Here is a 26,671-nt window from a genome sequence, read left to right as displayed (position 1 = left end):
TTTTCATTCTCTTCAATACCAATATAAATAATTTTCTTTTCAATTCAAAAGCTTTTTTTACTACAGTTTCAATCTATTGATTGTCTTGTAAGATGCTGATCGTCTTTTATATTTTTTACAATCTTTCAATACATTTTGTAGTACTCTACTTTTATACATTTTCTTCCTAATGCCTTTCTATTCTTTCATCCTTTCAACATGGATTGTTTTCCCATAACCTGATTTTTCATTAATATGTCATTTTTTCCTTTCCTTCTTTAAAAGTCTTTCAACAAATTCTTTAGTTCTCTTACCAGAAGTCTTTTTCTTCAGTGTCACATTTTGAACTTCATCTAATTTCTGTTTTTCTCTTTCCTTTAAATAGTACTGTTTTTTTCTTTTCTTTTGATCTTTTCTTGCCATGCTCAATCTTTATTACTATTAATGGTGAATATCTGAAAAAAAAGAAAAATAATTTTATATTATCAAGATAATTTTATACAAATATTCTCCTCAATAAAGAAATATCTTCATTGCATTGCAAATTTATGTCAGATACTGCACAATTCCTACAATAAGAAGACATTACTACCTCCACAACAAAATGAAGGAGCACAACTAAAGGATTTCTCTACAACTACCCAAATCAAATGTGAAGTGTAGTCTTTCAAGTTTTAAGGCCTGCATGGTCATGTGAGTGAGGTATGTCTCTACTTGCACATGTATTCTCATATGTGTCATACATTTGAAGATGCTTACACATAAAACAGCAGTATACATCTATTTGTACGCTTCATTCATATTTGGTGCACTAGCAAAAGGTACAGACTCATACATTCATGGTTTCAGGAAGATGGTGAGACTTACAGCAGAAACATGTGAAGGGTTGCTGCTTTGTTTGGCTATATTCAATACCCAACTCTTGCCTCTTTCTGCACACCTTCTTCCCTCTGCACATCTCTTGCCTCTTTGTACATCCCTGTACCCTTTTTCTATACTTCTCTTGCCTCTTTCTGCACCCTCTTGTATGTTTCTGCACCAGTCTTTTCTCTATTTTTGAACTCTTTTGCCTCTTTCTATACTTCTCTTGCCTCTTTATGCACCTCTGTTGCTTATTTGTACAATTCTCTTGCTTCTTTCTGCACCTCTCTTGCTTCTTTCTATACCCCTTTTGCCTCTTTATGCACCCTTCTTCCCTCTTTCTTCAGTTCTTCTACCACCTTCTGCAACTCTCTTGCCTCTTTGTGTACCCCTCTTGTCAGTTTCTGCACCTCAGTTGGTACTTTCTGCACTGCTCTTACTTCTTTCTGGACCTCTCCTGCCTGTTTCTACAACTCCCTTGCCTCTTTCTTCAGTTCTCTTACCTCCTTCTGCATCTCTTTTGCTTCTTTCTGAACTTATTTTACCTCTTTCTGCAAACCTCTTATTTGTTTCTTTACCTCTGTTAGTTCTTTCTGCACTGCTCTTGCTTCTTTATGGGCCTCTCTTGCCTGGTTCTGAAACTCTCTTGCCACATTCTTCAGTTAGCTTGCCTCCTTCTACACCTCTGTTGCTTCTTTCTGAACTTCTCTCGCCTCTTTCTGCACCCTTCTTGTCTGTTTTTGCACCTCTGTTGCTTATTTCTACACCTCTCTTGTAAATGTACGTACCTCTGTTGCCTCTTTCTGCACCCCACTTGCCTTTCTGTACTTCTTTTGCTTCTTTCTGTACTACTCTTGCCTCTTTTTACACCCTTCCTGTCTCTTTCTGCATCTCTGTTGATTCTTTCTGCAATGCTCTTGCTTCTTTCTGCACATCTTGTGTACATTTCTGCATCCCTCTTGCCAACTTCTGCACATCTGTTTCTTCTTTCTCTACTGATATTGCTTCTTTATGCACATTTTTTGCCTGTTTCTACAACTCTCTTGCCTCTTTATGTAGTTCTCTTCCCTCCTTTTACACCCCTGTTGCTTCTTTCTGCACATCTCAAGCAAATTTCTACTCCCCTCTTGCCTACTTCTGTACCTCTATTGATTCCTTCTACACTGCTCTTGCTTCTTTATGCACCTCTTTTGCCTGTTTCTGCAACTCACTTGCCTCTTTATGCACCCCTCTTGGCTCTTTCTATAGCTTGTTGCATCTTTTTGCACTTCTCTTGCCTCTTTGTGCACCCCTCTTGTCTGTTTTTGCACCTTTGTTGGTTCTTTCTGCACTACTCTTGCTTCTTTCTGGACCTCTCTTGCCTGTTTCTGCAACTGTCTTGCCTCTTTCTTCAGTTCTCTTACCTCCTTCTGCATCTCTGTTGCTTCTTTCTGAACTTCTCTTGCCTCTTTCTGCACCCCTCTTGTCTGTTTCTGCACTTCTGTTGGTTCTTTCTGCACTACTCTTGTTTCTTTTTGCATCTTTCTTGCAAATTTTGGCACCCCTCTTGCACCTTTCGGCACACCTTTTTCTTCCTTCTGCACCTCTGTTGGTTCTTTCTGCACTACTCTTGCTTCTTTATGAACCCCTCTTGCCTCTTTCTGACCCCTCTTCCTTCTTTATGTGCTTCTCTTGCCTCTTTCTAGACCTCTCGTAAATTTATATACCTCTGTTGCCTCTTTCTGCACCCCTCTTGCCTCTTTCTGCACTTATTTTGCTTCTTTCTGAATGACTCTTGCCTCTTTCTACACCCTTCTTGTCTCTTTCTGCATCTCGTGTACATTTCTGCACCCCTCTTTCCTACTTCTGCACTTCTGTTGAGTCTTTCTCTACTGGTCTTGCTTCTTTATGCACATCTTTTGCCTGTTTCCACAACTCTCCTGCCTCTTTATGTAGTTCTCTTCCCTCCTTTTACACCTCTGTTGCTTCTTTCTGCATATCTCTAGCACATTTCTACACCCCTCTTGCCTACTTCTGCCTCTCTATTGGTTCCTTCTGCACTGTTCTTGCTTCTTTATGCACTTCTTTTTCCTGTTTCTGCAACTCTCGCCTCATTCTGTACCCCTCTTGCCTCTTCCTATACCTCTGTTGCTTCTTTTTGCACTTCTCTTGCTTCTATGGACACCCCTCTTGACTCTTTCTGTACCTCTGTTGGTTCCTTCTGCACTGCTCTTGCTACTTTCTGGACCTCTCTTGCCTCTTTCTGCAACTCTCTTGCCTCTTTATCCAGTTCTCTTACCTCCTTCCGCAACTCTATTGCTTCTTTCTGAACTTCTCTTGCCTCTTTCTGCACCCCTCTTGTCTGTTTCTGCACCTCTGTTGTTTCTTTCTGCACTGCTCTTTTTCCTTTTTTCACCTCTCTTTGTGGCACCCCTCTTGCTTAATTAGGCACATCTTTTTCTTCCTTCTGCACCTATGTTGGTTCTTTCTACACCACTCGTGCTTCTTATTGCATCCCTCTTGCCTCTTTCTGTACCCGTCTTCCCTCCCTCTGTACTTCTCTTGCATCTTTCTGCACCTTTGTTGCTACTGTCTGCACTTCTGTTGCCTCTTTCTGCACCCCACTTGCCTCTTTCTGCACCTCTGTTACTTCTTTTTCCACTTCTCTTCCATCTTTCTGCATCCCTCTTGTCTGTTTCTGCACCTCTGTTGGTTCTTTCTGCACTGCTCTTACTTCTTTCTGGACCTTTAATGCCTGTTTCTGCAACTCTCTTGCCTCTTTCTTCAGTTCTCTTGTTTCCTTCTACATCTCTGTTATTTCTGTCTGTACTTCTCTTGCATCTTGCTGCACCCTTCTTGCCTCTTTCGGCACTTCTCTAGCTTCTTACTTCTTTGTTTTTGGCTATGATTAATACCTAACTAGTAGTAAAATGGTAAGCAGCAGCACCCGAAAAGTAATGTTTAAGATATGTTGGGTGAGGAATTAGTGAATATTGTACTTTGTAAGAGTCTTCTGAAGAGTTCACTTGAATTGCACTACATAAATCTAATTGTCTCTTTGAAAAATTAAGTTCACTCTCTCAAGTTTTTAAGATCTTTATAGTCTTCTGATTGAGATATGTATGAACTTGCACATTTATTGTCATATGTCTTATACATCTGAACACGCTACACATATAAAACACAGGTATACATGTATTTGTATGTTTCTTTGATATATGATGTTACTAACAAAAGGTAAAGACATATACATTTGTGCTCTTAGGAAGATGGTGATAGTTACAGCAGAGACATATGAAGGATTGCTGCTATATATTTGGCTAGGCCTAACTCCCTATGTAGTCGTAGAATGATGAAGCAGCAGCACAAAAGTGAGGTTTAAGGCATATTAGGAGAAGGATTAGTTATAACGCTACTTTGTATAAGTCTGTGGAAAGCTACACTTCAAGTATACCACATAATTTTCACTATCTGCTTCAGATGTGAAGAGCAATCTGTCAAGTTTTAAGGTTTGCATGGTGTTGTGACTAAGGTATATCTCTACTTGCACATGTATTATGATACTATAGATATATATAGATATTAGGCATCTGAAGATGCTAGACATATAAACACAAGTATACATCTATTTGTATATTACTTTTAGATATGATATTGCTAGCAAAAGGTACAGACATATGTATATATGGTTTCCTGAATATGGTAAGACTTACAGCTAAGATACATGATGGGTATGTCTCAGTGATTGCATGACTCCATGGGTAGTGCCTGGGTGATTGTATGAGTGCAAGGGTCCTGTCTGTATAATTGGAGGAGAGATTGGATACTGATTGACTGGTTGCATGAGTACTTGAATAGTCCCTGAATGCATAGATGAGTGTATGAGTAGTGCCTACATAAATGAATTTGTTCAACATTAGTGCCTGGGTGATTGTACGAGTGCAAGGATACTGGCAGGGTATTGGAGGAGAGGATGGATAGTGACTGGCTGACTACATGAGTGCAAAGGTACTGCCTGGGTGATTTGATGAGTGCACCAGTAAATGGAATGAGTGCAGAAGTAGGGATTGAGTGCATGGATAACTGCATGGATAGTGCCTGAGTGATTACATGAGTGCAGGGGTAGTGCCTGGGAAATTTGAGGACTGCATGAATACTGCCTGAGTGATTTAAGAAGTGCATAGGTAATGCCTGGGTGATTGCATGAGTGCATGGGTAATGCTGGCATGATTGGAGGAATGCATGGATGGTGCCTTGGAACATGGAGAAGTACATGGGTAGGCCCTAAATGATTGGAAGAGTGCATGGGTAATACCTGGGTGATTGCATGAGTACAGAGGTAGTGCCTGGATGATTGTAGAACTGCATGGGTAGTGCTTGAGTGATTCCATAAGTGCAGGAATAGTGGCTGAGTGCATGCATGAGTGCATGGTTAGTGCCTGAGTGATTGCATCAGTGCATCGGTACTGCCTGGGTGATTGGAGGAGTGTTGGAGTAGTGCCTGGGTGATTGGAGGAGTGCATAGGTAGTACCTGGGCGAATTTATAATTGCAGAGGTAGTGCCTGGGTGATTGGAGGAGTGCATAGGTAGTGCCTGGGTGATTGCATGAGTACAAGGGTAGTGTCTGGGTTATTGAAAAAGTATGTAGGTAGTGCCTGAGTGATTGCATGACTGCAGGAGTAGTGCCTGGCTGATTGAAGGACTGCATACATAGTGCCTCTGTGCATGGATGAGTCCATCAGAAGTGCCTGGTTGATTGGAGACTCACAGCTGAGACGTGTGATGGGTTGCTACTTTATATTTGACTACGCCCAACATCCTGAGTAGTAGCAGAATAGTGAAATTGCAGCACAAAAGTGAGGTTCTTACATGGTGTACACTTTTGTACTACAGCTTTACCATTCTGTAACTTCTCAGGTTGTTGGGCCTACCCAAATATAAAGCATCAAACCTACATATGAATCTGTTATAAATCTTACCATATTCCTGAAAGCATGCATGCAAGTGTCTGTACGTTTTACCAGTACTACCATATATAAAAGAAACATACAAATAGAGGTATATCTATGTTTTATACATCTACCATCTTCAGATGCATGAGACATATGAGAATACATATGCAAGTAGAGACATACACCAATCACAAGAACATGCACACGTTAAAACTTGAAAAACCACACTTTTTTCAAACAGACACCTACATTTATGCGTCATACTTTAAATGTACCTTTTCACACACTCATACAAACTAGCCTAATCACTAATCTGTTTCCTAACATGTCTTAAAACTCTCTTATGTGCTACAGCTTCACCATTCTGCAACTACTTCGGATGTTGGGCCTAGCCAAATATAAAGCAGCAGTCTATTACATGACTCAGCTATAAGGCTCACCATATTCTTGAACGCAGGCATGCATATGTGTCTACCTTTTAAAATCATCATCATATATAAAAGAAATAAACAAATAGATGTATACCTTTATTTTATAAGTCTAGCATGGCACATATGAGAATACATGTGCAAGTACAGACATACATCAATAACAAGACCAAGCAGGCCTTAAACTTAAAACTTGACAGACTGCACTTTACATTTGAAAGAGACGTCTAAATTTCTATGGTGTACTTAATGTGTACATTTCCCGAGACTCATAGAAATTAACCTAATCACTAATCCCTCTGCCAACATGTCTTAAAACTCACTTTTGTGCTGCAGCTTCACCATTCTACGAATACTCAGAATATTGGACCTAGCCAAACGTAACACAGCAACCTATCACATGTCTCTAACATAACGCTAACCATATTCCTAAAAGCATGAATGCTTGTATTTGTACCTATTGCCAAAAGCATAACACATGTCAGAATACATGTGCAAGTAGTCAGTCAGTCAGTCACACAGCTTTATTCGATCCTTATAAACAGACCATAAAAGCACAAAGGTACATATAAAAATATCCAAGTCAATAAATATACATAAATACATTGGTTAAGATGAGTATTAAACAATTTAATTTTGCTGTGATCCAAATAGGAACTTTAAAATCATTTAAAAAAGGAAGAACAATTCATGATTAAAATTACACAATACTACTAAAATGTGGGCCCGCCTTTTTCCTCTTCCTGAAATAGGCCCATAGAAATTAAGCGACACAGAAACATACAAATGGGTCCAGTAAAGCTTAGAAAATACATGGCGACCCGACATTGCCTAAATTTATGGTGCCTCAGATTTGGGATTATAAATATTTTCCTTTCCTCTGAGAAATTTTTACAAAATAATAAGTTATGCAGATCTGACTGCACGGCATGGTTATTACAAGGGCAGGGAGTGAGATCTGATAATCTATATTTATTTTGTGGTTATCCCAGGAGTACGGGGATCATATTCAATCTGAAGCGCAGTAATATAAATCTGTGCTGTGCATTGTTTATACGAGCTAAATAATGGAAACCTTCTCCTGATATTTGTGGGACCAGGTCGTATGCAATGAAAGAGTAGAAACATAACCACACTCACAAGACCATAAAGGCCTTAAAACTTGACAGACTACACTCAACATTTCAAACAAACACCTAGATTTATGCTGCATAGGTCAAGTGAAGTTTTACACAGACTCTTATAAAGTACCATAATCACTAATTCCTCTCCCAACATATCTTAAACATCACTTTTCCACTGCTGCTGCTTCACTATTCTACTACTAATCAGGTATTTAGCATAGCTAACAGCAAAGCAGCAACCCTTCACTTATCTTTGTTGAAACTCTCCCCATATTTCTAAAAGCATGTATGCATATATCTGTACCTTTTCGTAGTATCATCATATATAAAAGAAACATACAAATAGATGTATACCTGTATTTTATAAATCTAGCATCTTTAGATGCATAACACATATGAAAATACATCTGCAAGTAAAGACATACCTCAGTCACAAAATTATGCAGATTCTAAAACTTAAGAAACTGTGCTTCTCATTTTAAATAGACACCTAACGTTGTGTGATATATTTCAACCATACCTTTCAACAGACTCCTGCAAAATAGCCTAATCACTAATTCCTCTGCCAACATGTTTTAACCCACACTTTTGAGCTGCAGCTTCACCATTCTCCAACTACTTATGGTGTTGGACCTGGACAAATATAAACTAGCAACCCTTTACAAGTCTCTGCTGTAAGTCTCACCATATTCCCGAAAGCATACATGCATGTGTTTGTACCTTTTGCTAGCAGCATCATATATAAAAGAAACATCCAGATAGATGTATAACTCTGTTTTATATGTCTATCATCTTCAGACACATACCACGTACCATAATACATGTGCAAGTACAGACATACCGCAGTCACAACACCACCCACAGCTTAAAGCTTCACAGACTACACTTCAAATATCAAACGGACACTGAAAAGTATGCGGTATATTTATTATTATTATTATTATTATTATTATTGAGTCTTATATAGCGCGTGGTTACCCTTAGGCATCCCAGCGCTCTGCCAGAGTAACAAAACACACTATCAGCGCGACTAAGCAGGGAACAAGTGAGTCTTTAAGAGTTTGCGGAATCGCAAAGTAGATGTTTCAGCACGAAGGGCATACGGAAGAGAATTCCATAGTGCTGCCACGTTGACGGAAAATCTTCTTCCACCAGTCTTGGCTTTTTTTACTTTCGCCTTTTGAAGAAGATGTTGGTGGTCTGATCGGAGAGCACGAGAAGCCTTGTAGGGTTGAACCAGATTCCGCAAAATCGGAGGCCCTTTTCCCTGGAGAAGTTTATGGGCCATACAAAGTGCCTTGAACTTCACCCTCTCTTTAACTGGGAGCCAGTGAAGCGCCTTCAGCGCCGGTCGAGCTGACTGCCACCTAGGAAGGTCCGTCAGAAGCCTGGCGGCAGCATTTTGCACTTGTTGCAATTTATTAAAAGTTGACTCAGGGGCCCCCAGAAACAACGCATTACTATAATCCAGCCGGGAGATAATAAGGCCCTGAATAAGTAACCTCCTGGAGGCCATCGGGAGGAGGGGTAAGATCTTCCGGGCTGACCAAAGCAGGCCAAAGCACACGCCGGCAGTCTTCTTTGCGTGTGTCTTGAAGGATAAATCCTGCTCAAGCCACACCCCCAAACTCTTGATCTCCTGTTTTGGGGTAGGAGGCATTCCCAGACAGCCGGGCCAGCTACCAAGAGGCAGAGAAGGGGAAGAATTCCCCAGCATCATTAGTTCGGTTTTAGAACCGTTAAGTTTGAGTGCTGAATTACACATCCAGGTAAAAATCCTGGTTAAACATGTATGCAGCACGTCGGGTTGATTCACCGGCTGGGGAAGGCCAACCACCAACTGGGTATCATCAGCATAACTAATGATCCTGATACCCAGTGGGAGTACTACGCTCTCCAGTGGGGCCATATAGATATTAAATAGTGTGGAGCTCAATGATGAGTCCTGTGGCACACCACACTGGAGGGGAGTCGAGGTTGATTTCTCGGGTCCTTCCCAAACCTCAAACGTCCGATCCTCCAAAAAGGACGTGAGCCATTTCAGGGCCAGTCCAGAAATCCCCGCTCCAGACAGTCGCTGGAGTAACACCTGATGGTCTACGGTGTCAAACGCCGCACTAAGGTCCAGGAGGATCACTGCCACCGATCCCCCTGAATCCAAAATGCTCCTGGCACTCTCCGCAACTGCCAATAGGGCAGTATCCGTCCCCTGACCCGGGCGGAAACCCGTCTGGGAGTCACCTAGGAGGGAATTGGATTCCAAGAAGCCCGAAAGGCGCCTATTCACCAATTTCTCTGCCATCTTGCTAAGGCCCGGGAGCAAGGAGATGGGCCTGAAATTAGCAAGGTCAGCAGGGTCCAGGCTGGGCTTCTTCAGGAGGGCCTTAACTACCGCTCCTTTCCAACTGGGAGGCACAATTCCTTGGGAAAAGGATAAATTCAAAAGATCCGTCACTGGGCCACCGATGACAGAGGCTACTTGCTTCAAATATTTCACCGGTACCGGGTCTCTTGGGGACCCACTCTTCAAAGTTATCAAGACCTCAAGAGTCTCGTCCACAGTGACTGGGCCAAAAGAATCCAATCCAACTGTCCTCTCACTAGTCTGAGGCCCAAGATTACAATCAACCGATGCGTCTTGTACTAACCGAGGGAGGGACACCAAGATGTTCTCTATTTTAGATTTAAAAAACATAGCTAGTTCTAAACATTTTTCACGCGGGTTATCATGCGTGACCGGAGGTTCAGGGACATACAGAAGTTCACTTATGACCTTAAAAGACTCTTTCGATGACATAGAAGAGAGACTTATTCTCTCCTCGTAGAACTTGCATTTTGCTGCCCTAATGGCAGTTTTATAGGAGTTAAGTAAGGTCCGGTATTCTCTCCGGCTAGCTTCGAAGTGTAGCTTTCCACAAACTCATACAAACTAGTCTAATAACTAATTTCTCTTCAAAAATGTCTTAAACCTCACTTTTGTGCTGCAGCTTTACCATCCTATAAATACTTCGAATGTTACACCTAGCCAAACACAAAGCGGGAACCCTTCACATGTCTCTGCTGTAAGTCTCACCATATTCCTGAAAGCATGCATGCATATGTCTGCACCTTTTGGTAACAGCATCATATATGAAATAAATAAACAAATAGATGCATACATGTGTTTTATACCTCTAACATCTTCAGATACATAACACATATAGGAATATATCTCCTAGTAGAGACTTTCTTCAATCACAACACTATGCACACCTAACAAATTCACAGAACACACTTCCAATTTCAAGCAAACACCAAAAATGATGTGGCATATTTCAACTGTACCTCTTTAGAGACTTATAAAATGTAGCCTAATCACTAATACCTTATGTCAACCTCTTTTAAACCACACCTTTGTGCTGCATCTTCACCATTCTACTACTACTCACAGTCTTGAGCCTACCACATACAAAGCAATAACACCTCTTTGTTATACATCATGCACCTTCAAATGTATAAGATATTTGAAAATACATATACAAGTAGAGACATACTTCAGTCACAAGTCCATGCACACCTAAAAACTTGACAGACTGCACTTCCAATTTGAAAGTGGCACCTAAAATTATGCGGTATACTTCATTTGTACATTTCCACACACTAAAACAAACTACCATAATCATCAATCCATCTTCCAATATACACATATTACTATACACAATCTATTTCAAACAACATTTAAGTACAATGAAACAAACTACAATACATATCTCTGCATTTAATAATATACTTCAAACATCACAGTTCTTGAATAATTTTTAAAGTTTAAAAATAAAGCTAAGATATAATACACCTCACAAATGTATAACTCACCTTCCAAATAGATTTGAAGAATATAAAATATCAGAAACTCATAAAAGGTTTTCTTATGCATACAATCAATGTAAAGCACCACTCTCAACAAGGTAAAACCAGTAATGGCAAACTTTCCCTCTCTTTCTCCACACAAATAAATGTAAGTAATAAATCACATTACTTCCTACATAATTTCAAATTGTAAAACACATTTCTATTGGATACACATATTAACTCTTACCAACTGACTTCTAAAAGTGCCCAAACTGGTTCTGGGATTTTCTAGAGTTGCGACTCCACCGTACATCATCGTGATGGAGCATACCTCTTCTAAACACAGTATTGACTTGGGAAATCTTACTTTACATATCACTTTACATATCACTTATATATAAATAACATATACATATACATACATATACATATCACTTGCCATATCATATTTACATATCACTTATATATAAATTACAATTCCTTATTTTAAAACCACAAATAAGATTCAACCCTTCCTCCATTCTGCTTAATCCCAGTTTCTATAGAAACAGTTTCTGCAATATTCAACTGAACAGGCCGGTCACAAGTTCACCATATTTTCAAGTTCAGCACACAAGGTTACAAATACAAACAACAGGTGTGGTTGACTTTTGCAAAATATTACCTTATCCTATCTACTGTACCATTCAAACATTTTTTAATAACCAATAAGAAACATGCTTCTTAAAGAAAGTAAAATGCACCCTATTTTTGAGTTTACAATGTTCATAAACAGCCATTCAATTATCTACTTTTTAAAAAACAGCATCTTGTCCACCATTTTAGATACCTCTCATTCTATCAACTGACTACATCAGCTACAGACATCTTTTTATTATTTCCAGACATCCCTTCAAGATGCTTATAGCATGGAATGTAGGGTTAAGCTATGTTTTCTGGTGCAAAAGGTATGATGAACGCAGAGATATTGACAAAAACCTACCTTTGCAAACTGTGGATATTAAATGGACTGGACAGAGAGGATTAAAGTGGCACCAATTGATGCCTTTGGTTAAAACCTTTTTGCATCTCCAACCCCCTGACCTCATGATTGTGCACTGTGGTGGCAATGACCTAGTCACATTGACTGGGGTAGGTATGGAAATGCTAATGAAGTACACCTTTGCAAAATTGATGTTGCTTTTGCCACAAACTGCCTTTGTATACTCTAACATATGCCAAAGACAGAAATAGAAGTGGTCAAATCAATTCTGTCCACAAATTGAGAACGCTAGGAAGAATGTCAATAAGGCTGTTTCTGCTTACCTCAGAGACCATAGGATGGGCACCATCTATAACAACAATCTATGTTTTGATATGGATGACATCTACAGAAGTGGTGGAGTACACTTCACAGATCAAAGAAACAGAGTCTTTCTCAACAACCTAAAGCTGTGCATCTGCACTTATATGCAGCTACAAAAAAATCATAACAAAACAAGTGCTCTTTATAGAGCCACCCTATACCACAATAGTGATTTTTCCTTTTAACACATACATACTCTTTTTTAATTTTTGGTGGATTCACGCACCGGTCACAAATCTCCAAAAGCATGAATTCAATGTACTACAACACAATACACCTTTCAAGTTTAACTAATAATTTTTAATTATATATATTTTTACTAACACGATCAATTTTATATTATCATTAACTTCAATCACACTACATCTTTAAAACAACTTCACAAATGCAACACTACCTTCTAAATTTATACTGCTAAATTATTTTATTTGAGGTGGATCCACGAATCCAACGCGATGTTACACGGGGGGCCGCGCTGAGAGCCACGTTGGGGTCGCGACTCCAAAATAGAAAGAAATAAAACCACCCCACTTCCATATTCAGCATTATACCTCTGTTATTTTTTTTAAATAATACGGGAGGAGGGCCATGTATTCTCCCTTCCCTGGGACACTATTGGCACTGGGGACCCCATCCCCCGGGGCCTAGCCAGCATTTATTTGTATTTGTATTTAGGAGGGGGGGGCGCAACACATTTTGGTTTGGAGTGTTGTCAACCAATCAGAATGAAGAGGGTTCGCGAATCCTCCTCGGCAACCAGATATCAATATTTTTATTTTTTTAATTTCTGAGGAACTACTGAATGGATCTACACCATTTTTAAAAAAGCACGCTTTCTGAACCAAGACCTACCTTTTTGCCAAATTTGGTATAATTCCGGTCAGCAGTTCGGGCTGTAGCTTTGTCTAAAGTTTCCTATGGAAATTAACATGGAGAAAACACGTTTTGGGACCCCCTTTTTCTCGGCCCCCACTCAACGAATCACCCTGAACCTTTTTCAAGCCAGGAGCTGACCTGAGTGAACCATTAGTTTTGAAAATGTTGCGAAGATTCATCAATTAGCGCCAAAGATATTGGCAAAAGAAAAAACACTTTTTGAATAGAAACAAGGTCCTATCTATAACTACCTACTGGCAACCCCCAGTAGGTTATATATATCTATATAACATTGGGAGCCGGTATCAGTCCATTTAAATCCAAATCCAAGTTTATGCCTAAGGACGCAATCGATATCTATCATGAAGTAGTGGTAGAAGATATCAAGAGATTATACAATCGTACAAAACATAGGAAATATTATAGGAGCAAGAAGGAAGTGGAATATGCCAAGTTGATCAAAAAACTGGGCAGTAAACATGAGATCATTATAACAAAATCTGATAAAGGGGCAACATGGTTATTTGGCCCCAGAAAGAGTATATTGCAGAGGCCAATAGATATTTAAAAGACAAAGAATTCTATGAGAAATTCTCCCATACCAAATACAATGTGGCAAGACAAACCTTGAAGAAGTTATTAATGGCATGGAAAAGGGAAGGGGTGATATCGATGGAGGAATTTAAATTCTTGAATATAGAACATCCAGTTTTAGCAAAACTTTATTTCATCCCTAAAGTCCACAACAAAACTACACCGGTTCCTGGCAGACCAATTATATCGGCCATTAACAGTGTAGGTAAAAACATTACTCAGTATGTGGACTTTTTTCTCCAGGATTTTGTCAAAAAATTGCCTAGCTATGTGAAGGACACCAGTGATTTCCTAGGAAAGGTACAATGTATTACATGGTCTGAGGATTTACTTTTTATCACGTTGGACATTGAATCCTTGTACACTAGCATTGATCATGTCACTGGTCTTATGGCCATTAAGCATTTTTTAGATTCTAGGCCAATAGAATTTTATCAACATAACAAAATGCTTTTAAATTTGATCTCATGGTGCTTGCACAATAACTATTTTTTATTTGGAAATTATATCTATTTACAGAAAAGAGGTGTTGCGATGGGGGCTTGCTTCTCCCCTAGCTATGCATGCTTGCATGTAGGCTGGTGGGAGGAGCAGGTCCTCAAAGTTTTCCATGCCACTATTTTTAATGAAAATGTTTTATATTGGCTGCGTTACATTGATGATGTTTTTATTGTATGGCGGGGCAGTGAATTAAGTGCATCTGAATTTATAAAGCAGATAAACATCAACACTGCATAACTTAAATTCACCTCAAATATTAGTAAGAGCAGCATTGATTTTTGGACGTAAGGGTGTACCAAAATGAGGGACAACTGTGTACCACTCTGTATAGAAAGGACACTGCTGGTAACTTAACTTTACATGCAGCAGTGCTCATCCCAAACACATGATTGATAAGAATTCCTACGTCTGAAAAGGATTTGTAATAATAACGAGGAGCTAAACAGATGCACTGATGAGGCCTATGAAAGATTCAGACAAAGGGGCTATAGTGAGAGGATCCTCAGGTCAGGCATCAATATAACCAAGGATCGATCTAGGGGATCCTTGCTCACAAGTGATGTAGAGGCAACTGTTAAGGAAGATTCTGCCCCAAGATTGATCACTGCTTTCAGCAAACAAGAGAGAAAAGTACGTGCCATTGTCAAACGCCACTGGCCGATCGTTTTGACAGACGGTGTGTTGTCTGCGAGATTACCAGCTCAACCTACTATTACCTATAAGATGGGCATCTCAATGCGCACACAGATTAGGAAATCTTGACCGGAGTTGGCAGCCACTAAAACTTGGCTACAACCCAAGAATGGCTTTACTAAGTGCTCTACCTGTAGAGCCTGTAAGTTTGGGAAGAATACTACTCACTATTCTTCTCCTATCAGCCCAAACGAAATAGCCATCAGGGGCAATTTTCATGTAGAACAGAGTTTGCGGTATATATCCTGACATGCACCTGCTGACTTAAATATGTGGGTAGTACCAAATTGCAGGTGCATGTCAGGATATTGCAACACCTGTGTGCCATAGTGAACAATAGCCCCACCTACCCTGTAGCTCGCCACTTTAAACAAATACACAACAATGATCTCAGTTGCTTGAGTTATTTTGTGGCAGCTGCCATTCCCAAACTACGACGTGGAGGGGATTGTGAAAAAGCCCTGAGACAGCTTGAGTCTAAATTGATTTTAATGTTAGATACCAAATTTCCATATGGCTTAAACAATACGGAAGATTTGTACAACTTTCTATAAATATCTGGTTGGGATCAATCAATATTGTGTTTTATTTTTTGCCCCTATGTATCCACATTATAATTTGTGTATCCGTTTGTAAATAAGCATCAATCTGAGCAGCTGGACATTTTTACTTGGGTGCAATGAGGATTGGATTTTATTCAGTCTTGCTTGCATTCATTTATTAGTGGTTTAGATTTTTGATAACGTTTTTAGCATGTATATATAATATTTATGGTCAATACACTTAAGGCATTTGCACTTTAATATTATATATTTATTTGCACATGTAATATGCACTTTATCATCATCAATTTATCTTTATTTCGGTCGCCGGGACCATAAAAGAGTACAAATAATGCAACAATAATTATACCGAATAAAGTAAACGGTGATAATTCAAAAAACATAAACAATTGGACTAAAATCATCAGAATAATTCATTTGGTTGAGAGGACTTAAGACAATGCGTACGAATAAACCACATTGAAGTTAAAAATTTTGCGACCGCAAATACAATAGGAGCAGAAAGATCTGATTTCAATATTCTAAAAGCTGGGACATGCTGTCTGAAACCCATGTTTCTAAGAAGGGGGCGGAGCCAATAATTCCTTGGTCTTTGGTAGGCCGGGCAGAAAAATATAACATGCAAGTCCGTTTCACAGGAGTGCACACAGATGGGGCTTTGGGCTGTGTGGTTTGAATGTGCCCACAGAGCCGTATATGCCCTAAGGGGTAGTGTATTAAAGCGCCATTGCATGTAGAGTTTCCTAGTCATATAAGCTCCAGGTAGTAAAAATCTTTAAAGCCCAAGAAATTAGCTGTTTGGGAGCCCTCTCGAGAGCTCATGATGGCAACATTCAAATTATGTTCGTAATAAGCCTTCGAAATGAGCTTTCGGGATACCCTGGGACAAGCAGATGCCGGATCATACCACAATTCTAGTCTACCGACTGCCTCACAAATGCGCTTGATGTAGCTGAGCCATGGGATTTGAATACTTTTGCATAGACGCAAAATCTCCAACAGCTCAGCTCTATATTTCAAGAGATCCGGGGAAGACCATATTTTACACCAGAAAGTTAAGGGTTTAAGGCCCAGAACCTCTGAAATCGGTCTTAGACCCAGATCCAATCTGAGTGGCAATAGTGGGGTGCTAGTTGGTAAAGCTGTCAGTTGCCTAAGGAAATTATTCCCCGTGGTCTGCAGCTTCTGCCCTGACGTATGGCCCCATATTTCAGCTCCATAGGTCACTGTTGCTCTAGCCTGAGTTTTATAAATTTGCAGGTGGGGCGCGAATGGCCTATAAGTTAATCCTTTCGTCATCCTTGCAATACCCCCCACAAACTGAGAGAGTTTCATATTTGCTTCGGTTTTGTGAGGGTCCCACGACATGGACTGATTGATCACTACCCCCAAATATTCAAACGTATAAACCCGCTCTAATCTTGAAGTCCCTATAAGGGGAGATACGCGGGTTTTGGGGGGCAGGTTGAAGATCATATACTTAGTTTTTCCGGCATTGACCTCCAATCCGCGGTCCACACAAAAACGCGTAAACCCATCCAAGACCCGCTGCAAGCCCATGGGGGATTTAGAAAGCAGCAGGGTATCATCCGCAAACATAATTGCGGGGACCCTGCTGCTGTCAAGCTTAGGGGCGTCGATGTTACTCAACTCATTGAGATAACTTATAACCCCGTTGACAAAGAGGCAGAAAAGGGTTGGTGCAAGGACACAACCCTGCTTAACCCCCCTGTCAACGGGGAAGGCATCCGAGAGAGAGCCCCCCCTGCCACATCTTACCCTGGCAAAGTTTCCCTGATACAGTCTCCTTAGGATTGTTAGGATGTCCACGGGAACCTCAAGGTCCAGTAAGACAGCCCACAATTTGTCCCTGGGGACTAGGTCAAAGGCGGCACGTAAATCCACGAAAACCGTGTATAAACGGCCGCCCTCGAATAGCATCGTCTTCCAGTAGATGAGATTCAAACGGAAGATTTGATCAGTAGTCGAAATACCCCTTTGGAACCCTGCCTGGTATGAGCTCATGATCGCGTTCACCTCGATCCAATCCTGGAGGCGATTTAACATAAGTCTGCCAAAGATCTTTTGTGGCACATCAATAAGGCTGATAGGTCTGTAGTTGGCTGGAAGCAGAGGAGAACCCTTTTTAAAGATTGGGACAATCTCTGCGCCCGGCCAAGTACCCGGTATAGCCATGCCTTCCAGGATAGCATTGAAAATGATCGTGAAGTAGGGCGCCCAGACATCCGGCTCCTGCTTGAATAAATCACCAGGCATGCCATCCAAGCCTGGTGCCTTTCCAGATGCCAGACCAACTAGAGCCGCTCGTACCTCCCCCACCGTAAACAACTCCCCAGTCCCAACTGGACAGGACGTAAGAGTGGAGCTTGTCGGGTCATCCTGCGGTAATTTGTATAGAGACTGAAAGTGGTCTTGCCATACCTTAGATGGTATATTAGGTCGTATGGCAGAGGCCATCTCCTCCGAGCCCGTGTTGACACAACACCAGAATTTACTTGAGTCCCCTCTAGCCAGAAAGGTAGTAAGTCTTGCCCATTTGTTGTGCTCCCATTCACTTTTGGCATTAATATTCAAAGACTTATAAACAGCTCTTCTTGCCCTGACTTCCTCTTTGCCCTTTCCCTCTTTAATTGAGAGCAAAAGTTCAATTTTTGCCTTCCGACAAGCGTTGTTATACCAGTGGGGACCGGCAATTTTTCTGTTAGACCTATTTATATTCTGGGTTAAACATTCAGAGAGGGATTTCACCAGGTGACCATGAATCTGCCCCAATTGAATGAATATGTCCTGGGGAGTTTCTTCCATCTTGAGTGCCTGGAGCTTTTCAAAAATGGGAATTACCTGCGCATATAGTTTAGGTATCTTCCCAGGGTGTGAAGCTAGTTGCTCCCATTTTACTCTACGCCTGTTGTTTGCAAGAGCCAGGCTGTCCTCAGGGTACACCCTTTGTTTATCTCTGGCCTCAAGCCCAGGATGATCATAAGCTAATTCGAGGGCATTGTGATCACTGTCATCCCTAACTATGACACAAAAGTCTCTGATGTGTAGCCATGAGGTCAGGGGTACCAGGACGTAATCTAGACGTGATTCGCTGCCCACTCGATTAAAAGTACATCTGGAGGGGATGTCGGATTGAAACCTTCCATTGCAGGCCCGAAGGCCAAATTTCAGGGACAGGGAAGTGATTTGTAGGGCTAAGGGGGAACACGTTCTTAGGGCCGGAGCCTGTGAGGGCGGGATGGACCACAAAAGGTCTTCATCCGAGGCCAGCCCTTCCAATATGCCTGGGAGGGGCTCATACTGGCAGTTTAAATCGCCTCCAATTAAAAAAGGGGTACCCTCCGGAATTACATTAAGGACCAACACAAGCTTCGCAATTGTAAGCGATTCCTGTGTGATGTTAACTGGCCTTGAGTAAATATTTATCAATAGGAGGCTTTGGGAATTAGGCCATTCCAGCAATACAGCTAGAATGTCTTCTGAATTTGTCGGGAAGATGGAAGCCCTACAGCCCAAATCGGTAGCCACCCATATTGCTAGGCCTCCTGAGGGACGCCCTTTTCCCCCCCAGATTGCGTGAGTAGAAAATGCTGAAAAACCCGTGTGGGTGGTGTCTTCCCTTGCCCAAGTCTCTTGGAGCAGACAAATATCTTTGTCCTCAATAAAAGAGCTCCAGGCCGGGTTATTCCATTTAGTAGCTAAACCCGCAACGTTCCAAGATAGAATCTTGAGGGGAGACGGAACGCCCGTCACAGGATGTACAATTGGATCAAAAACCGAACCAGAATTCGACCCCATAGATAGGTTAGAAGCAAAGTTGCATTCATGGGGACACCTGTCCATGGCCAATTTGGATGTAGGGCAAATAATCCCTGAACATCCTTCTGCGTGCGATTGGCTGTGTTCCAGGTACTCCTTCTCGATGGAAGTGTCTAAGTAAATGGGGGATGTGTAAGGCTTGTTTTGGTTCAGGTCACCACCACCCCCCAAGGGAGACGGTCAGTCCACCATATCTAAAGTGCTGAACCTATTGTAAGTGGGGAGGTAGTCAGATCGAAGGGGTCCCATGGAAAGGTGTTCCCTTCTTATCCCTTGGCCGCCCCTATTCCCTCTCCTACCAACTAATACCCATCGTTCCTCCTCCTGATCGGGCGTCATATGCGGGTAAAAGAATGAGAGTGGAAGGGATTGAATGGAGGACCCCTGGGTATTATAAGGCCAACTGCATATATGGGAAACTGTGCGGGGGTCCCTGAAGTTGATCAATACACAGTCTCCATGGATGGTTTTTCTGGTATTTCCTAGCCAGGGAACTCTCCTCACCATAAGGACCTCACTATGAATACCCTGGGGGAGGGGTCTATTTGAGGAGAGCCAGTGGATGACCTTGTTTTTTAAAGCCTCAACTGGTTCCTTGACAGATGGTTGGAGTTCAGGAATACCGGTTAGGATGACTGTATAGGGGACTGCCGCCGGAGGTAAGTTAATTGGCCTACATCTAATGCCATTACCTTGTATCCCTGCTATAGGTTCTGCTGTCCTCCCATAGGAGCTAGAATTAGCGATACAAGGTGAAGTCAGAGATTTTAATGAGTGAGGGGTGGATGGCCTAGGGTGATGTGTTTGGGAGGGCTTAAGTAAAGGACAACCTTCCTTAACTGGGGGTACTTGCGTAGGGTTCGCATGTTGGCTAGCTAATCTAGAAACATCTAAAAGTAAGTCAATTCCCTTTTGGAGGTTCGCTAAGGATGTTTCTAGTTGTGCCAGACGATCTACTAGTGGGGTAAGTGATTTCTTTAAAAGAGAATTTACATCCGAGAGAGAGAGACCAGCCTCTCGCGGTGCAACATTATAACTCTGGGGTATGTGATCAGATATGTCTAGTAGGTCAGTCCCTGTGTCAGTTACTCCTAATTGATTGTCTACACACCTCGGATTAATCTTTGCAATCTTAGACTTTTGCCCCCTTATAATTTGTGCCCTTCTTTTCCTCTTCGGGATTGCACCTTCCCGCTCCCCCTGACTTGTTGGTTTAGTTAGATGCTTTCTGTCCAAGGTGAGAACCTGGTCAGAGATACTAGGTTTTAAGATAGCTTGAGCAGGGTGGGATCTAGGTGGTGGGAGGGATGAAATACTAAGCTCTATTGGGGCTGAGATGTCACAATCTGCGAGTGAAGTGATCAAAATATTTGGCTCTGGGATGCCAGGTTCGACCCCCGCATTGAGTAGGGGTGGGCGGAATTTGCGTAATCGCGTTACGCAAATCTCCGCGAAACGGTAAAAATCTCCGTGAACATGCAGAAATTCCGCGAACACGCGGAATTGCATGTTCGCGATACTTTTTTCCTGTTCGCGATCGCTGTTTGCATGCTCGGGGTGAAATATCTCGCGAACACGCATATTGAGAACGCGAACAAGCAAAAAATGTCGCGAAGTTGCGGAACGCAGATTTTTGGTCAATTTTGCGTCCTCCGCGGAACGCGAAATTACCCAAATTCCGCGAACGGAACGGAATTTACGCCCAGGCCAAGCATTGAGGGCCATAGATTCCAGCGCATGCACTGGGGAGGTAACCTGTGCAAGGGGTCCCAGGGAGGATCTCCTCACCCAATCAATTTCCTGAGAGATAAGCCTTTCTAAGGTAGTTATTTCATCGATCAACAAGGAACCTGCCTTGGCAAAATACATATCCAGGGTGCCAGTGGCCGCTCCGGCGGCCAGCGCTGATTTACTCCTGGTTTCTCTGGCAGACATGATCCGTATGGCAAACCTCAAATAAATCCCTGGTGTACGATTGTTGCCCTAAGGGGTGGGGCCTAGGCTTACCTCAACCGTACTCGAATGGCCTCAAACGGCCCGCTCTTTGCCCGGTCTTCGCCCCGGGCTACGTCCCGCGTGCGTCCCGCTGGCGCGTGGAGGCGGGACTGTACTATTAAAAGAGTGGGCCAGATGAGGAGGAGTCGGGAAGAGGAACCAGGTGAGATGACCACCAAGCAGCCTGGTCCTCGCAGTCCCGAATATGGTGTAGTCCAGGTGGAGGCAGCGTCCCCTTAAGAGCAGCGTAGCGTCCTCTGTTGCAATAAAACAGGATCTGAAGTGAAAAGCCCAGGCGATTAAGAACAATGTCAGAGCCTGCGAGCGGATCCCGCGAAGCGGGGGCCGCGAGGCGTCAAGTACCTGCTGGGGGAGGAGTCGGGAAGAGGAACCAGGTGAGATGACCACCAAGCAGCCTGGTCCTCGCAGTCCCGAATATGGTGTAGTCCAGGTGGAGGCAGCGTCCCCTTAAGAGCAGCGTAGCGTCCTCTGTTGCAATAAAACAGGATCTGAAGTGAAAAGCCCAGGCGAGTAAGAACAATGTCAGAGCCTGCGAGCGGCTCCCGCGAAGTGGGGGCCGCGAGGCATCAAGTACCTGCTGGGGGAGGAGTCGGGAAGAGGAACCAGGTGAGATGACCACCAAGCAGCCTGGTCCTCGCAGTCCCGAATATGGTGTAGTCCAGGAGTATGATGGGCGAGAGGTGGGAGGAAACAGCAATGTAGCAGTAAGGGCCGCATTGTCTGAGAGTGCCTGTGGTTCAATTTCCGAGTTCTGTGCAATCGGAAGGAGAGACCGGGTCACTAAGAAGTAGTCCAGTCATGCATACGTCTTCAGGGCATGCAAATAAAAGGTGTAGTCAAGTGTGTGAGGGTGAAAGTGCCTCCAAAGGTCCACCAGCCCCAAGTCCTGCAACCACTGGCAAGAAGTGTCGGAGAGAGCCTCCGTCTGACCCTGCCTCTGCACAGAGCGGTCTAATTGACTCTCAAACACGATGTTCAAGTCCCCCGTATAAAAATGTGTCGATCAGGTGTAGACATCAAGTCTCCTATCGCCTTATGTATGAATTCCTCCTGTCCCTTGTTAGGGGCATAAATAGTGGCCAATGTCAATATGTGGCCCCCTACGGTCATCGAGAGAGCCAGGAGTCGCCCTTTAATCTCCGATATCTTGGCACCCACCTTCCCAGGTAACGAGCGAGCAAAAAGGATGGCAACCCCAGTCTTTTTAGCAGGAAGAGAGGAGAAGTGTTGCTGTGGGAAGGCCTTTGAACGCATCCGATGTGTATCGCTAGACAGTAAATGGGTCTCTTGCAGTAAGCATATGTGGGCGAAAAGGTTTTTGAGATAAGACAGAATAGCTCTGCACTTGACGGGGTTATTTAGCCTCTTCACATTCAATGTCAGAATGGAGACACTCCTCTATCTAAATGGGGGAGTGCCTCTCTTTCTGATGGTGTGTTAGGGCCAATGTAGCCCTTGCAAGGGAAGCCCCCCGTACCCCAGACATGACACCCATAGTGTGAGACGACGCCCAGCCGTACCTGCTGGGGGAGGAGTCGGGAAGAGGAACCAGGTGAGATGACCACCAAGCAGCCTGGTCCTCGCAGTCCCGAATATGGTGTAGTCCAGGTGGAGGCAGCGTCCCCTTAAGAGCAGCGTAGCGTCCTCTGTTGCAATAAAACAGGATCTGAAGTGAAAAGCCCAGGCGAGTAAGAACAATGTCAGAGCCTGCGAGCAGCTCCCGCGAAGCGGGGGCCGCGAGGCGTCAAGTACCTGCTGGGGGAGGAGTCGGGAAGAGGAACCAGGTGAGATGACCACCAAGCAGCCTGGTCCTCGCAGTCGCGAATATGGTGTAGTCCAGGTGGAGGCAGCGTCCCCTTAAGAGCAGCGTAGCGTCCTCTGTTGCAATAAAACAGGATCTGAAGTGAAAAGCCCAGGCGAGTAAGAACAATGTCAGAGCCTGCGAGCGGCTCCCGCGAAGCGGGGGCCGCGAGGCGTCAAGTACCTGCTGGGGGAGGAGTCGGGAAGAGGAACCAGGTGAGATGACCACCAAGCAGCCTGGTCCTCGCAGTCCCGAATAAGGTGTAGTCCAGGTGGAGGCAGCGTCCCCTTATGAATGCAGCAAGGGAGAGGAGACCCCAACAGTGAAAACAACAGAACCCTCATTGAAGAAAAACTGAAACATGAGCCAAAACAACAAGAGTCAATGTCCTAAGCGTCCTGCTCTTAGGAAAAAGTGAAGAAAGGGGTACCAATGGCCCATAGCTCCCCGCTCCCACCAGGCAGGCCCATGAAAACAACATCAAGTCTAGCAGCGTATCTCAAGATAGCAAAGTAGAGCGGGGACTGTGACTGGAGCAATATTTGTTTCATTCTGCTGACGTCCCTGCGAGAGTCGACAGGACTGCTTGCCGTTCCTTGGCTATAGTGTCCGGGTCAGGGCGTGCTGCCGGGCTGGGAGGCTTAATGGTGGTCAATCCATGACCGCTCCGGTGCCTGCGAGGGCATGAGTCTGTGGGAGGCCCATCCGTCGTGAGCTTCTCGATACCTAGGGGCTTGTAGGCCTCTGTAAGTGATCCGAGTTGTCTCAGTTCTCCTTTGTAGTGGAAGAGCAGCCTGAACGGATGTCCCCAAGAGTACTTTATGCCGGAATCCCTGAGGTGTAGTGTGATCGGTCTGAAAGATTTACGTTTAAGTAAAGTGGAGGCAGCCAGGTCCTGGAAAAGCAGAGGTTTCTGTCCCTGATATGTAAAATCCGGGCAGCTGCGGGCCTCGCGAAGAATACGTTCTTTCAGTTGATAGTCATGGACACAGGTCAGTATGTCTGCAGGAGGTGCGGAGGCCGCCTTCCCAGCGCCCACCTTATGGGTGCGATCCAGCTTAATCAGAAACTCTAAAGATTCCCTGAGAATGGAATGGAAAAGGCCCGTGACCAGTGCCTCAATGTCACCATCGCCCTCTGCGTGCACCATGCCTCGGACGCGATATTGTTCCGCCGAGACCTGTTCTCTAGGTCCTAGGTGTGGGCCTGTAGATCTCGGTTCTGTTCTTGCAGACTTAGCACTTCTTGCTCCTCGAGTGTGTGGACGTGCTCTCCCAGGGAGTCCAGATCATGCATGACCTCGAGTAGATCGGCCCGCAGCTCATGTTTCATGGTGGACAGGTCATCATGAAGAGAGAAGAAAAGTGATTCCAGGTAGGGTTGGCTAATCGGGGCATCCGAGCTCTCACTCTCCTCCGTGTCATCCGCATACCCCAGTCCTGGCAGGCTCTCTGGCTGTTACGCAGTTTTAAGCAAGAGGTCCTTCACTAACCTGTACTTCCTGCCTTTAAGGGCGGCCATGGCCCTGTTTGTGTGAAATTCGCTGTTGTGAGAGGGGTGAGCGCACCTAAAGTGGCAAGCGTGAGAGGCTGGGAGTGAGAGCGGAGGGGCAATATCACAGCTGTGGTGGTCACTACAGCATGTCCCATCCCGAAAGACTCCTACCCCCTCATCAGATCCGACCCTGGGGGTATAGGCACTAGTGGTTCTGGAGTCCCGTCGCCGCTGCTCCGGCTCCCCAGTGGTGGCACAGTGTTGACCTTCTCCTGGCAGGGCTGTCTGTTGCAGTTTAAGCTGATCCTGTGGGCCCTCTGCAAGTGAGGAATGCGGGCGAGGGGGCAGAGACCCAGGTGTTCCCCTGGTCAGAGTCGGCAAGCGGAGGGGACCCCCCAGACTCCTCGCCGGGGCACCCTCATCTGCAGGCGCCGCTATGCCGCGGACAGGCCACTGGAGTGCTGCACTTGCTTCCTCCTCGCCTCGGTTGTCACACCGACACCACTGCTTACAATCCAATTTGTCCCTCCAGCGCTGCGGCGCGACGGTTTCTGCAGTGTGCCTGGGCGAGGGATGGCGATATCTTCAACAATGACCCCAGGAGGGCCCCAGGTCAAGGCATCAGAGGAACACAGCCAGTCACGCACCTCAGCTGGCAATGCGACTGCTCCTACGGCACAGGCAGCCTCTCGATCACTCCAGCCACACACGTAGGCACGCTGTTCGCTCTAATGAACCGGCCCCTGGGCCTGTCGCGTCAACCAGTGCTCTGCAGGGACACTGGGCAGGGTGATGTGTACTTCCTCTCGAGTCTTCAGGTGGGGGAAGCACCATGCAGAGCGATACTGTGACAATGCACCCCACAAGCTACGGGTGCTGCGGCCCCTCCCCCACCTCACTTCCGAGGCTGCGGCCCTCTCTGATCATCAAATCCAGGGTCTTGCGTGGCAGTTGCAATCCGAGGCCCTTCTCGCTTGGCTCAGTCACAGGTTTGTTGTCTGCCACGCAGGGGGATGCTTGTAGCAGTCCTGCAACTCCGCCAGCAACGTGGTGGCCCAGGCGGCCTCTCAACCTCTCCAAACACACATGTGGTTGCTCCAATCGCTCTAACAGGCCGACCCCAGGGCCTACGCTCCGACCAGGGCTCTGCAGGGCTGCTGGGCAGGCCGATATGCGCCTCCTCTCAGACCTCCAGTGGGGGGGGGGGGAGCTCTGTGTAAAGCGAGATGGTAGCAGGGCACCCCAGGAGCTGCAGGTGCTGCGGCCCCTTTCCCACCTCACCTCGGAAGCTGCGGCCTTCTCCAACCTCGAGTGGCAGCCGCATTCCAAGGCTCCTCCCGCCCGATTCCGCCACGGCTCGTGGTCTGCTGATCAGGGGGAATTTCGTCCCCAGTATACGTTGTCGATTGCTCCCAGATCATGAAGGGGCCGCCGAGCAACACCAAAGCCGTGGCGCACACGCCGGAGGGATCGTTAACCCTCCCAGGCGCTCCGCAGCTCCATGCGCCGCAGATCGTTGCGACTGTACACCCGTCAGCAGGGCTTAGCCGCCCCCATCTTAATAGCATGGTGGCGCTGTGCTGGTCAGAGCCCAATGTCACCCCGCTTTGGGTCTGATCACCGCCAAAATCGCTATAAACAGCCCGGTGGGAGCCCTGTTTATATAGCGGGCACTCAACCCAAAGGTATCAGAGTGCTTACATGAGCACCAGTTGCATTACAGACAGACTCAGACACATTCATTTCTAGGCACGGGTATGGGAAGCCGTTCATGTCAAAATTACAGATCCCCATAT

Source organism: Triturus cristatus, chromosome 1_2 (assembly GCF_964204655.1).
Source record: "Triturus cristatus chromosome 1_2, aTriCri1.1, whole genome shotgun sequence".
NCBI classification, from domain to species: Eukaryota; Metazoa; Chordata; class Amphibia; order Caudata; family Salamandridae; genus Triturus; species Triturus cristatus.
Note: the sequence above shows the minus strand (reverse complement) of the source record.